Here is a 14,462-nt window from a genome sequence, read left to right on the forward strand (position 1 = left end):
ACTCTAAAGGAGAGAAAAAAACGATTTGGCAGAGGAGAAGGGGTACAAAAATCAAGAAATTATCTCTTTCAAGGACAGTCTCACAAAAACCAAGCATTCTTGCATTCTTACTAAACTCTGATTTACCTCCCCAAAATATCTCTGCACAACGTCTATTTACACCTCTTCTGGATGGAAACTACAAATGTAATGGCTGCGCTCAATGCAATGGCACTTATAAATGTAGATCCTTCAAACACCCCCAAACAGGGAAACAGATCCCAATCAAAGGTGTTATCACGTGCACCACTAAGGCAGTTATTTATCTTAGAACTTGTCCTTGTTCTAAAATCTATATGACGTATCCAGTTGCGACCCACTTTTTGGAAGCGAACCCCTTGATTTCGTCCCTACATTATATCGGCATCGAACACGTCACCCTCCCTAGGAGAGGGGGTGACCTCGACAATTTATTGTTAAAAACAAGAGGCTGCCTGGATCTTAAATTTAAAGAGCCTTGCTCCCGTCTGTCTCAACATAGCCATTATTGGAATATTGCTATTCATTGTAAATGTTTGGAGGTCTATGTATCCATTATTGTAATATTGCTATTCTTTGTAAATGTTTGGAGGTCTATGTATCATTATTGTAATATTGCTATTCATTGTAAATGTTTGGAGGTCTATGTATCCATTATTGTAATATTGCTATTCATTGTAAATATTTGGAGGTCTATGTATCCATTATTGTAATATTGCTATTCATTGTAAATGTTTGGAGGTCTATGTATCTATTATTGTAATATTGCTATTCATTGTAAATGTTTGGAGGTCTATGTATCCATTATTGTAATATTGCTATTCATTGTAAATGTTTGGAGGTCTATGTATCCATTATTGTAATATTGCTATTCATTGTAAATGTTTGGAGGTCTATGTATCCATTATTGTAATATTGCTATTCATTGTAAATGTTTGGAGGTCTATGTATCCATTATTGGAATATTGCTATTCATTGTAAATGTTTGGAGGTCATTGTAGCCAAATTGTATCTATGATCCTATGCTATCCATTTATGTTTTCATATGTTCTATTTATATCTGTAAATTAACCAATGATATCAGGCCACACTCAGACATGATTACAGACACCTGTGTGTGTCCTTTGACACAATATAAACCAGTTACCTGCAGTGTTTGTCATTATACCCTGATGAAGACAGCTTGTCTGTATAAACCAGTTACCTGCAGTGTTTGTCATTATACCCTGATGAAGACAGCTTGTCTGTATAAACCAGTTACCTGCAGTGTTTGTCATTATACCCTGATGAAGACAGCTTGTCTGTATAAACCAGTTACCTGCAGTGTTTGTCATTATACCCTGATGAAGACAGCTTGTCTGTATAAACTAGTGACCCACAGTGTTTGTCATTATACCCTGATGAAGACAGCTTGTCTGTATAAACTAGTGACCCACAGTGTTTGTCATTATACCCTGATGAAGACAGCTTGTCTGTATAAACTAGTGACCCTCAGTGTTTGTCATTATACCCTGATGAAGACAGCTTGTCTGTATAAACCAGTTACCTGCAGTGTTTGTCATTATACCCTGATGAAAACAGCTTGTCTGTGGAAACGTTGGTTATTAGGTTATTAAATTATTGCATCTGAGCTCCTAGAGTGTGAGGTTCTCCTTTTCTTTTTCAGGCCACCGGGGTCTGACAACGTGAATGGAAAATTACTGAGGATAATAGCGGACGACATTACCACTCCTATTAACCATATGTTCAATATAAGCCTACTAGAAAGTGCAAAAACCCTACCTTGTCACAACACAACTGATTGGCTCAAATGCATTAAGGAAAGAAATTTCACAAATGAACTTTTAATTATTATTTGTTCCGTGACAAATGGTGAATTAGTTATTGATTTATACCACTTTTAAATGGCATTTTATAGATTTATATATTTCTATAAAATCAAAACTGGAATTTTTGTTTAAAAAAGGTTGTAAAAGTATGCTAGACATGTATATAATAAATCTAGTTTAATGTTTCTGTGACAATCAATGAATTAGTTATTGATTTATACCATTTTAAATGGCTTTTGGCCAATGTCTGTTGAATATCTGAATGTGTGAATATAAATCCAACTTTACCTCGGTCTGAACTTTCATTGTCTAGGTCTCATTTTTAGCCATCTTATTCATTGCTATAACCAGGACATTGTGATTAGGAAACTATGAGAACCACACAAAGTCCAGGGGGTGATCACACTCTACCACTAAGTGTCAGTTTAGTTGGAGCAACGTAAGACAGTCTCGTGTTCCAATTGTATGTTTTAGTAGCATGAATTGTTCCTGTTCACACCGAGGTGAAGGGCGGAATAATGGAAGGAATGAATCCCAGCCTGACGCTTATCACCTGTGGAAGGCGGGACTTCCAGTCAGGCGCGGATTTCATTGGCCTTTTCAGGTGTGATTTTAGATCCTTCAACCGAAGTCGCAACTCCCCATAGTATGTTGTACCAAAGTTGACTGACCCTTAAGGGAACTACACTGCCATAAATACAAGGAAATTCAAGTAGTGTTTTATTTAAAAAATAATAATAATAAATCCGGCAAGGCACCAACTTTAAGGAGGGTTTAAAACAAAGGTTTCAAACAATTCATAAATGTTATTGAATGTAGGTATGTTTCGCCTTTAATGTAATGGCATTGAAAACATTTGAAAAAAGGAGAATAGCTGTGTTTGAATACCCATACTAACATACTGTATACTACATACTTAATGAGTATATACTACATACTATTAGTTAATTGTAGAATACTGTAACTACATGAGTATATACTACATACTATTAGTTCATTTTCATGTTAACTCAGACGCCTGGACATATTCAACGGGTGTTGAACGCTAGTAAATTCATTATTCTGCTCTCTGGTACTCAGACGAGAGTGCTCTGAAATCAGAGTAGATAGTCAGAGTGAATTTATGAAAGCACCCGAATGTCCATTGAGAAAGCACAATGACTATACCGTTTAGCTAAGCTAAGCTAAGAATGACGGGAATAATCAAGTCAATAAACGTTGGGTAGTTAGTTAGATAGAATAAAGTAAATATACTGGCAAGTTTGATGTATAAGTAGCCAACTAACGTTAGGTAGCTAGATAACATAGCGGTACATACTGCTGTAATAACATGCTAACACATTGTCAGCCAAAAAAACGTGTAAGGTATATTATTTAATATATGTTGGGTAGTTAGTTAACTATATTCTATCTAAGGTAACTTATTTGAAAAGTAATTATTTTATTACATTGCTCAACATTTTCTTAACATTTGCCATAATTAGTTAAAGCAATGAATTTGTATCGGCTCTAGTTGGACTTCGGCAAAATATTTTCCGCCATTTTCTTCCAATCTGAAAACAATGTGAAGTCACGCCCATTTCCTGATGAATTGCATTATGGGCCCTAACGTACTGCGTGTTTACGTCATATTTTGGTGAATTTAGTCCGACATCCGGGAGCTTTTGGCATACTAACATCACACTATGACCAATAAGCATACTATATACTCAATTAACATCACAAATTGTACGGTTACTATGAGTATTCTAACACAGCTAATGACTTATCAACAGCTCTAACAATTTGACCCCCACAGGAAATCTACACTGGCAGTTATAGAAAGACCCATTTACTATATAACCATTGATTCTTGAAGAATATTGTAAATTCAATATTAATAAATGCCTCAAATGTTTCAACTTTATTACCCCACCAGAAACCAAAACATAAGCTCGTATAACGCCACTGTTTGTAAACAAGCACCGTTTAGCCTTGAAATCTTGTTTAAAACTATCATTTTGATCTTATGGATTGCCAGTCCTTGTATTTATAGTGTAGTCAATTCAGGGGGAGGCCCTGAGCTGAACTCAAACCTGGGTCCAGCAACTGTCAAGCCAACACCTTATAACTGTTACACCAAGATGTCTGAACTTCTTGAAGAGGTCGCTAGGTGTTGGGTTACGGTTGCTACAATAGCTTTCTCTATGAATTTGAGAGTGGTTACATTTCTCCAGATCCCATTCCTCAGCTGATTACCAAACCAAGACTCAGGGCTGACAATTTTTTGCTATTTAAATCCTAGGTTACCCCTATAAAATAACCACACATCTATCAACCAATCTGCAGTTCATACAATAACAAAGCTGTCATTCCACCACTAGTTTGGTTATAAGATGATGATGGGGCTGGAGAAATGTAACTACTCTCAAATTCATAGACAGACCTACGGATGCAAGCACTGACCATCCATGATATCAACATTATAGTTTTAACCATGTTGAGGCTATACAGTGTTGATTGACATTGTTTCTAGACATTGGAGTAAAAAAAGCTTATTTGGGGTTCTGATGGGGTACAACAGTTGAACTAAGCTCATGAGGCTTGTGTTATATTCTTCAAGAATCAATGGCTATAAATAAATCATTTAAAAAGTCACAATATGGATGTAGCTATTGCATATTTACCCTTTAACACCAAACATCAGCTCAACAACTGCAGAGTTTGTGCCACTGTATTAAAGACAGTACTTACTAGTGTTAATCAGGGTCCGTTCATCGTTAGAACCATTGGATTCCTTAAGATGCCTTTGGGAAACCGGGCCCAGATATCCAGTTTCCTCCTCCTCCTTTCTCGATGTAACAGTCATCTTCCCCTCCTCCTCTTTCACTCCAAAACATGCATCCTCCTCTTCTTTAACAGTAACATCCTCTTCCTCTTTCACTCTGAATGCGTCTTCCTCTTCTTTAACTGAAACGTCTTTCTCTTCTTCTTTCACCGTAACAGCCTCCCCCTCTACTTGTTTGTGTATTGTGACATCCTCTTCTTCCTCCTCTTTCACGACAACATTCAGCCACAGACCCTCTTTCTCTGTCCAGGAGACCTCTTCTTTAGCAGGAGGAGAGTAGCTTAGTGAACTCATGGTCGGGGAGGTTAGCTAGCTATGCTAATAACTTAACCAGCCCGCTAGCTGAATAATAACAACAACACCGTAAATATGATATTACAACGGATAACTAACTAGACGACAGAAGTGGGTTTAAAACACAGTGGCTAATATACACTAAAGCGTCTAAAGAGCTTTATTGGTTCGGCTATTTTGTCTAGCAAGCTACCGAGGTGGCTGATTAACTGTTGCTGCTGTTGAAAGAAGAGTTCCGTCCACTACATTATACGTCACACCAACAGCATCGCCTTAAAGCCCCACATGATGTATTGTTACACCATGTAGGAGCAGTATAGACCTAGTCTGTTCATTATATACATCTACATGATGTATTGTTACACCATGTAGGAGCAGTATAGACCTAGTCTGTTCATTATATACATCTACATGATGTATTGTTACACCATGTAGGAGCAGTATAGACCTAGTCTGTTCATTATATACATCTACATGATGTATTGTTACACCATGTAGGAGCAGTATAGACCTAGTCTGTTCATTATATACATCTACATGATGTATTGTTACACCATGTAGGAGCAGTATAGACCTAGTCTGTTCATTATATACATCTACATGATGTATTGTTACACCATGTAGGAGCAGTATAGACCTAGTCTGTTCATTATATACATCTACATGATGTATTGTTACACCATGTAGGAGCAGTATAGACCTAGTCTGTTCATTATATACATCTACATGATGTATTGTTACACCATGTAGGAGCAGTATAGACCGAGTCTGTTCATTATATACATCTACATGATGTATTGTTACACCATGTAGGAGCAGTATAGACCTAGTCTGTTCATTATATACATCTACATGATGTATTGTTACACCATGTAGGAGCAGTATAGACCTAGTCTGTTCATTATATACATCTACATGATGTATTGTTACACCATGTAGGAGCAGTATAGACCTAGTCTGTTCATTATATACATCTACATGATGTATTGTTATACCATGTAGGAGCAGTATAGACCTAGTCTGTTCATTATATACATCTACATGATGTATTGTTACACCATGTAGGAGCAGTATAGACATAGTCTGTTCATTATATACATCTACATGATGTATTGTTACACCATGTAGGGGCAGTATAGACCTAGTCTGTTCATTATATACATCTACATGATGTATTGTTACACCATGTAGGAGCAGTATAGACCTAGTCTGTTCATTATATACATCTACATGATGTATTGTTACACCATGTAGGAGCAGTATAGACATAGTCTGTTCATTATATACATCTACATGATGTATTGTTACACCATGTAGGAGCAGTATAGACCTAGTCTGTTCATTATATACATCTACATGATGTATTGTTACACCATGTAGGAGCAGTATAGACCTAGTCTGTTCATTATATACATCTACATGATGTATTGTTACTCCATGTAGGAGCAGTATAGACTTAGTCTGTTCATTATATACATCTACATGATGTATTGTTACACCATGTAGGAGCAGTATCGACCTACAGTAGCTGGCTACTTATTTATATGTTGTTTGACTGAATGAAACTTCCTTAAATGTGCTGTAGTAAACATGTTATATTCGCACTAATCAACCAACACATTCCTGTCTTTGTATGTCTCAATATAACAGTATTATTTAATTAAATTCATGTAAAATAATCTTTGTCTGAATATAAAATCTGATCCTCAACTGCGTTTCCCTCCAGTCAGCAGACGGCGATGTGCGTCTTTCAGGCGATGCTGCAGCGTGACGTATAATCTAGTGGACGGTTCTTCATAAACAGCTCGTCAACCACCTCGGTAGCTTGCTAGCCAACATAGCCGAAAGATTCAAGATATTTATACGCTTTCGGTCTATATTAGCTACTGTGTTTTAGACACACTTCTGTCGTATCTACTTGTTAACCTATTTAATATTACGTTATTGTGTATTAGTCAGCTATAGTAGCTGGCTGGTTAAGTTAGCATTAGCCTAGTCGCTAATGATAGCTAGCTAGCTAACATCTCCGAACATGAGCTTCCTAAACTACTCCCCTCCTGTTAAAGAAGAGGAGGTCTGCTGGACGGAGAAAGAAGCTCTGGGGCTGAACATTGTCGTGAAAGAGGAGAAGGAAGAGGAGGATGTTACAGTAAAACAAGAAGTAGAGGGTGAGGCTGTTACAGTGAAAGAAGAAGAGAAAGACGTTTCAGTTAAACAAGAGGAAAAAGAGGATGATGCTGTTTTTGGAGTGAAGAAGGAAGGAGAGATTACTGTCACATTGGAAGATGAAGAGGAGGAGACAGGAGATCTGATTAACACCAGTAAGTACCGCCTTCAATTAGTTTTTAACTTTGGATATTCGGAGTTGGCTCGTCAATACCTCTTCAACGGAGGGCCCTGGGATGATGACTGATATGTCTAGAATCAGACGACGTAGAGAACAAGCTACCCCTTCTTTTCTCCGTTCCGTTTCCAAAAAGTGACTTAACATATATATTTGAGGAGGGTCTATCTGCTGACCGCAGACTGGGGGGCCACGGAATGTAGTGATTTTAATGTAGTGATGTTTTACTACACACCGTGACCCCCAATAGAGCCATGTGAGAGTTGGGTTGGCTACACCAAAGATTATGGATATACTGACAAGATGTCTCTCCGCCCTGACAAGGGGAGTCGTTGTCCACAAAGCTGCACTGTGGGTTGTCTATCTCCCACCTATCCTGTCTTTGGATTGGTGGATACATCTTATTATTGTAATCTATTGTTTATATTCTATGAGGGTTGTTGACGTCAACCGCCTGTATTCAATGGAGAGAGATGCTAAGCTACTAGCATGAATATGCATAGCGATTTGGAGACAACTCCTATAGTGTTTTTATCAAAGTTGTCGGTATGTCACGTGTCCACGTAACAACTTAATCATTACGAAACTTCTGTTAGATCAAGTAAACCTCACGTAGCAAATAAGCCATTCATTTTGTTGTTGACCAAATTCAACACTTTCCACGTTGGGTTGATAATTGTTTCCACTTGGATACAACCTACTGTAACCTACTGGCATGACCTAGAGAGATACAACCTACTGTAACCTACTGGCATGACCTAGAGAGATACAACCTACTGTAACCTACTGGCATGACCTAGAGAGTTACAACCTACTGTAACCTACTGGCATGTGAGTTTCCTTGAGTAGCACTCCTGATCTTGTGCTGTAATATTCAGAATACATTGTGATAACTAAAATCTTCGCTCACCATTTTTTGCTCCAGGCAGATATACAACATCCATAACTAGTGGTTTCCTCATTAGCAGATATACTACATCCATAACTAGTGGTTTCCTCATTACCAGATATACTACATCCATAACTAGTGGTTTCTTCATTACCAGATATACTACATCCATAACTAGTGGTTTCCTCATTAGCAGATATACTCATCCATAACTAGTGGTTTCCTCATTATCAGGTTTCTGCAATCAAATTGCATGTGCATTGCCTTCGTGCTGCAATTTTAGAAAACACAGGAAGGGGCCTATATTGGAGACCAAAAGTCGTCTGGCACACTGCTTAGAGTTTCAACAACATGAATAACTTATTTCTAGTTACTACTAATGTGAAAACAAGACAAAATATGATTGTTGCTAAGTTGACTGTCTTAATTGTGAAATAATTTAACGGATGTCAATTGTTGTACAACTTCATGGGTATGATCTGGGCATCACCTTTTACCTCAAATAAACAGTGGATTTCTGCTGTTGTGGGCCTTTAATCATCTGTCTGACTTTGTTGTTCACACAGGAGAGAGACGGGACTACCGTGGGTCCTCTGGGGAGCCTCAACAACCACATGATGCTGAAGAGGCAGAGAAGAGTCTCTCCACATCAGAACACCTCAAGAAACACCTGCAGAGATCCACAGGGAAGAGAACTCACTGCTGCTCTGACTGTGAGAAGAGATTTACTTCCTCATCAGGCATTAAAATTAATCAGAGAACACACACAGGAGAGAAATCTTATAGCTGTGGTCAATGTGGGAAGAGTTTTGGTCGATCTTGCCATCTGACTCAACACAAGAGAATACACACAGGAGAGAAACCTTATACCTGTGGTCAATGTGGGAAGAGGTTTGCTGCATCTAGCACTCTGACACTACACCAGAGAATACACACAGGAGATAAACCTTATAGCTGTGGTCAATGTGGGAAGAGGTTTGCTGCATCTAGCACTCTGACTCTACACCAGAGAACACACACAGGAGAGAAACCTTATAGCTGTGGTCAATGTGGGAAGAGTTTTGGTCGATCTTGCCACTTGACTCAACACAAGAGAATACACATAGGAGAGAAATCTTATAGCTGTGGTAAATGTGGGAAGAGGTTTGCTGCATCTAGCACTCTGACTCAACACCAGAGAATACACACAGGAGAGAAATCTTATAGCTGTGGTCAATGTGGGAAGAGTTTTGGTCGATCTTGCCATCTGACTCAACACAAGAGAATACACACAGGAGAGAAACCTTATACCTGTGGTCAATGTGGGAAAAGTTTTGGTCAATCTGGCAATCTGGTATCACACCAGAGAACGCACACAGGAGAAAAACCTTATAGCTGTGCTCAATGTGGGAAGAGTTTTACTTACTTTAGCATGTGGACCAGACACCAAAGAACACACACAGGAGAGAAACCTTATAGCTGCAATCAATGTGGGAAGAGATACTGTCAAAAACGTTCTCTGATTAAACATCAGAAAATACATGAAGGAGTTGTTTCATGATATCAAAGAAATAATGTCACAATGTAGAATGTTTTAATATTGTAGTAGGAGTATTTTAATGACACCAGAGAACACACACAGGAGAGAAACCTTATAGCTGTAACCAATGTGGGAATAGTTTTTCTACATCTAGAGTTCTCACTAAACACCAGAGAACTCATACAGGAGAGAAACCATACAGCTGTACTCAATGTGAGAAGAGTTTTTCTACGTCTAGCTATCTCACTATACACCAGAGAACACACACAGGAGAGAAACAATATAGCTGTAGTCAATGTGGGATAAGATTTGCTTGGCTAACCAGCCTAGTATCACATCAGAGAACACACACAGGAGAGAAACCTCCTAGCTGTGATCAATGTGGGAAGAGATACTCTGATAAAAAATCTCTGATTAAACATCAGAAAATACATGAAGGAGTTGTTTCATGATATCAATGAAATGATGTCACAATGTAGAATGTTTAAACGTTTGTCCCCTGTTCTATTGATTTCAACATGATATGGATATTAGCCTCAGGGGGAAAATCCAGGCTCTGAAATGGAAGAGTTACTATTTATGAGTTTTAACAAAAAGTGACTAACAAAAAAAGAGTTGTGTTACACTTACCACGTTGGTGACCCACTTGAATCAAAATGCAACACTTCAAAATGTAGCTAGCTGTTTTCTACAAGTTGTTCTCTAACCAGTGATGTACACATTATTCCCAGATTCCATGTGGTTTTTGAGCTGTTAGTTTTAACAGGACGTGCAACCTCATCTCGGCACAATTGATTTTAGCATGATATTGATGAGTTATGACAAATAAGTGTTGCGTTCCTTTGTTTAGCGACCCTTAAATTTAAATGCATCATTCCAAAATGTAGCTGACTGTCTCCTGCAGGTTGTCCTCTAACCAGTGAGATAAAAGATATCTCCCATTTCCATGTGTTTTTTTAGTTGTGTTAGTTTCAACATCACGTACAACCTGATTTCCCCCTTAATCGATATCATTGATTTATTGCTAAAACAACAGCGTTTTTGGTGCTTGTGCAGTTTATAAGGTGCTTGTTTAAAAAAAAAATACAAGTAATATGATTATTATGGCAGATGTTTTTGGATATAGTACATTTTACGTTTAGGTTTTCAATTTATCACAAACTGTTTCTGCATTTGGACACGTTAAAACTGACATTGGGGATATCCCACCTAGCAAAATGTCGTTGAAACTAAGACTATGCCCGACATACAATACAAGTTTGGTTTTAGTTGAAAACTATTTAATTTCAATGTACTTGCAGCTTATACACATGGACGTCTATTATCAGTTTTATTAACAATCATAATAAATTGAGTCATAAATATACAATATATTTGTTGTCCTAAGGGGAAGGTGGTTCAATCTTTAATTTTGAGGTTTGACGTTAGCACGTCTAGCTCGTTAGCACGTCTAGCTCGTTAGCCCGTCTAGCTCGTCAGCACGTCTAGCTCGTTAGCCCGTCTAGCTCGTTAGCACGTCTAGCTCGTTAGCACGTCTAGCTCGTTAGCACGTCTAGCTCGTTAGCACGTCTAGCCCGTCAGCCCGTCTAGCTCGTTAGCACGTCTAGCTCGTCACCAGGTCTAGCTCGTTAGCACGTCTAGCTCGTTACCACGTCTAGCTCGTTAGCACGTCTAGCTCGTTAGCACGTAGGACGCACTGATTGGTGTCACCTCGTTAGTCAGTGTGTGTTACACCTGTGCTGGCTTGTCCATCTCGTTAGTGGGAAGGTGTTTCACCTGAGCTGGTCCAGGTTCTATTTAAGAGTGTCTGGCCCAGTGCTCCAGTTGTCTTGATACATGTGGAGAGTCGACACCTTTAGTTGCTCCACCTTTTTGGTTTGCTTCCTGTCTTTCAGTTTGTTTTGGGTTTTTCTTTTGTTTTCCTCTTCTTGGGCAGATTTAGTGGGTCTCATGGTGGGTGTCTTTTAGGTCCCAGTTGTTGTTACTAGTCAACTTTCAGTGGACACCCTCATAGTGTCTTTCAGAACCCCTCCTAAAAAACAAGTTATATTTTGGGTTGGATATTGCATCCAATTAATATTTTAATCAATGGCATTTCCTTAGAATGTGCATTAGTCTTTCAGTTGTTAGTCTTCTGTTTTGTTGTTTGCTAAATATTTCTGTTTATTTTCATTTTTTTTATTTTTTCCTGTGAAGCCATTGTGTTGCATCCATGTCTGAAATGTGCTGTATAAATAAAGCCTGATTTGATTTCAACAAATTAACCCAATGACTGGCCAATCAACAGACTCTTGGTCCCTCTTAGTATGAAAAACAGTATCAATCCCACTTTTCCAGCTTGCTGAAGGCGTGGTGGAGTGGTAAACACCACCCCCGGCTCTACCAGGGGCTTGAGGTGGTCTCCCACAGCTCTGCTTATGTCATGTTCTGTGGCCTTGTCGTTCCATTTATTGACTGTCCCTGCAACACTGAAACACATTTAGTCATATTATATAAAACACTCAAAGTAATGGATATGGAGCATCTATGGCCTCAGTTACACCTGGCACCTAAATGTGACTTCTGTCAACCGATCACTCCAAGCTGAATTAGGTTCAGATCTACCAGGATGGGCCTTTGATAGTCTGGATGCAGTCAGGCCACCAAATATGCATAAGCAATGTAAAGAGATGGGGTGAATGAGTGGGGAAAAGTACATTTGACACAAATGACCTTCATAATATCAAAGAACAAATGTGTGTCTGAGGGGAAATTAACTTTCATACAGCCAAAAGGGGTGAGAAATTACACCAATATCAGTGAACAATTTGCACTAATGTAAATGAACATAGATGATGGAACATATTACCTTTTGCTGACGTGATGAACCGCTAAGGGGACATAAATATTTACCATCTAAACCATGTGTGACCTCTCACCTCTCTGGCTGTAGAAGTGTTCTTCCTAACCAGTCCCTCAACAGCTCTCTGACTGAGCTCCACCCTCACTGGGTCTTCAGAGGAGAGGAAGGCTGAGGAGGGATGGAAGGATGAATGGATCAGTCAGTCAATAAAGTGTAGAGCTGCTGTCTATGCTGTCTGACAAAATCACTATTTTAGTGGTTCATTAAAGTATATATGGCTTTATGACTGCTGAATACCAACTATCAATCACTTGGATCATGTATTTTCAGGTAGAGATACATCCATGGGACGTCCCTAGGCCATTGAAGTTGACATTTAAAATGGTTAAGGCAGCGGTTAAGGTTAGGGTTTAGGCTAGGGATGTCCCAAGGATCCCAGATAGCATTGACCATCGTGCATTCTTCTGTCTCTTTTAAATAGCAGGTGTAAAAGAAACACAGACAAGACAAGTAGGCACGCAATGGATTATGGTCACTGTAGTTAATTACGTTTTATGCGCTAAACTATGTAGAATATTGGCCTGTTGGAAACGACAACTCTATTACATCACACAGTTCAGTCTGGATCTGATTTATCTCTAGAGAAACTACAACATCACACAGTTCAGGCTGGATCTGATTTATCTCTAGAGAAACTACAACTCTACTACATCACACAGTTCAGGCTGGATCTGATTTATCTCTAGAGAAACTAAAACTCCCTACTACATCACACAGTTCAGTCTGGATCTGATTTATCTCTAGAGAAACTACAACTCCCTACATCACACAGTTCAGTCTGGGTCCTGATTTATCTCTGTGCAATGTTGTGAGGGAAAAATCTATGTCAACCTCTTTAAGTTTATGACTTCTAATGTGTTGAAGGATCTCTTTAAGGTTGAGAAGTTTATGTGTATGTTTGTGTGGGTGTGCAACCACACACCCTCTGGGCAGACAGGCCAAAGGCGCTTGGCCCAATCCAGGGAACCGTTGATATACTTCAGAGGAACTGTGTCGAGAGTGATTTCCTGTTGTTTTGACACCTCACTAGAAAACTAGAATAACTAGCTGTTGCTACAGAACGAGACGACCAATTCACAGTTAGTCTGTGTTTCGTTCTCCACACACGTTCACATGCCAAGATCACGTTTTCTATATGCACAAGATAGTTTGACTATATAAGGCTTCTGAACTCCTTGTGTCATCGAGCTCTCGGCCTTCCACCTCAGAGTGTAGGGCTGACCAGCTACATTATTGCAATTCTTATCAAATAATGGTTGATTGTTTGAAGAAAAGTCTCTCCTTATTGGTTACAATTTTTACCAGAATGTGCAGTAACAATGATAGACCAGACTCATAGTACAGAATGAATGACTGACTGCCCAGTTCAACGTCAGTTCACCGTCTCACCTCATACTGTATTGGAGCAGCAGCAGCTGACTGCCCAGTTCAACGTCAGTTCACCGTCTCACCTCATACTGTATTGGAGCAGCAGCAGCTGACTGCCCAGTTCAACATCAGTTCACCGTCTCACCTCATACTGTATTGGAGCAGCAGCAGCTGACTGCCCAGTTCAACATCAGTTCATCGTCTCACCTCATACTGTATTGGAGCAGCAGCAGCTGACTGCCCAGTTCAACATCAGTTCACCGTCTCACCTCATACTGTATTGGAGCAGCAGCAGCTGACTGCCCAGTTCAACATCAGTTCACCTTCTCACCTCATACTGTATTAGAGCAGCAGCAGCTGACTTGATCGTTGATGCTAATCATCATGTTTGAATCTGAGAGTAAATAGAGCCAACTACACTCTAAAAATGAAGGGTTCAACTGGAGTTGTTCTCAGATCCCCTAAGAACCGT

At 39.2% G+C, this 14,462-nt stretch overlaps 1 pseudogene; it reads right to left on the minus strand.

Moving 5' to 3' along the window:
* LOC115186455 (zinc finger protein 2 homolog) overlaps positions 1–14,462 on the minus strand; it is a 57,037-nt pseudogene that overhangs the window by 10,469 nt on the left and 32,106 nt on the right.

This window comes from Salmo trutta, unplaced genomic scaffold (genome assembly GCF_901001165.1).
Source record: "Salmo trutta unplaced genomic scaffold, fSalTru1.1, whole genome shotgun sequence".
NCBI classification, from domain to species: Eukaryota; Metazoa; Chordata; class Actinopteri; order Salmoniformes; family Salmonidae; genus Salmo; species Salmo trutta.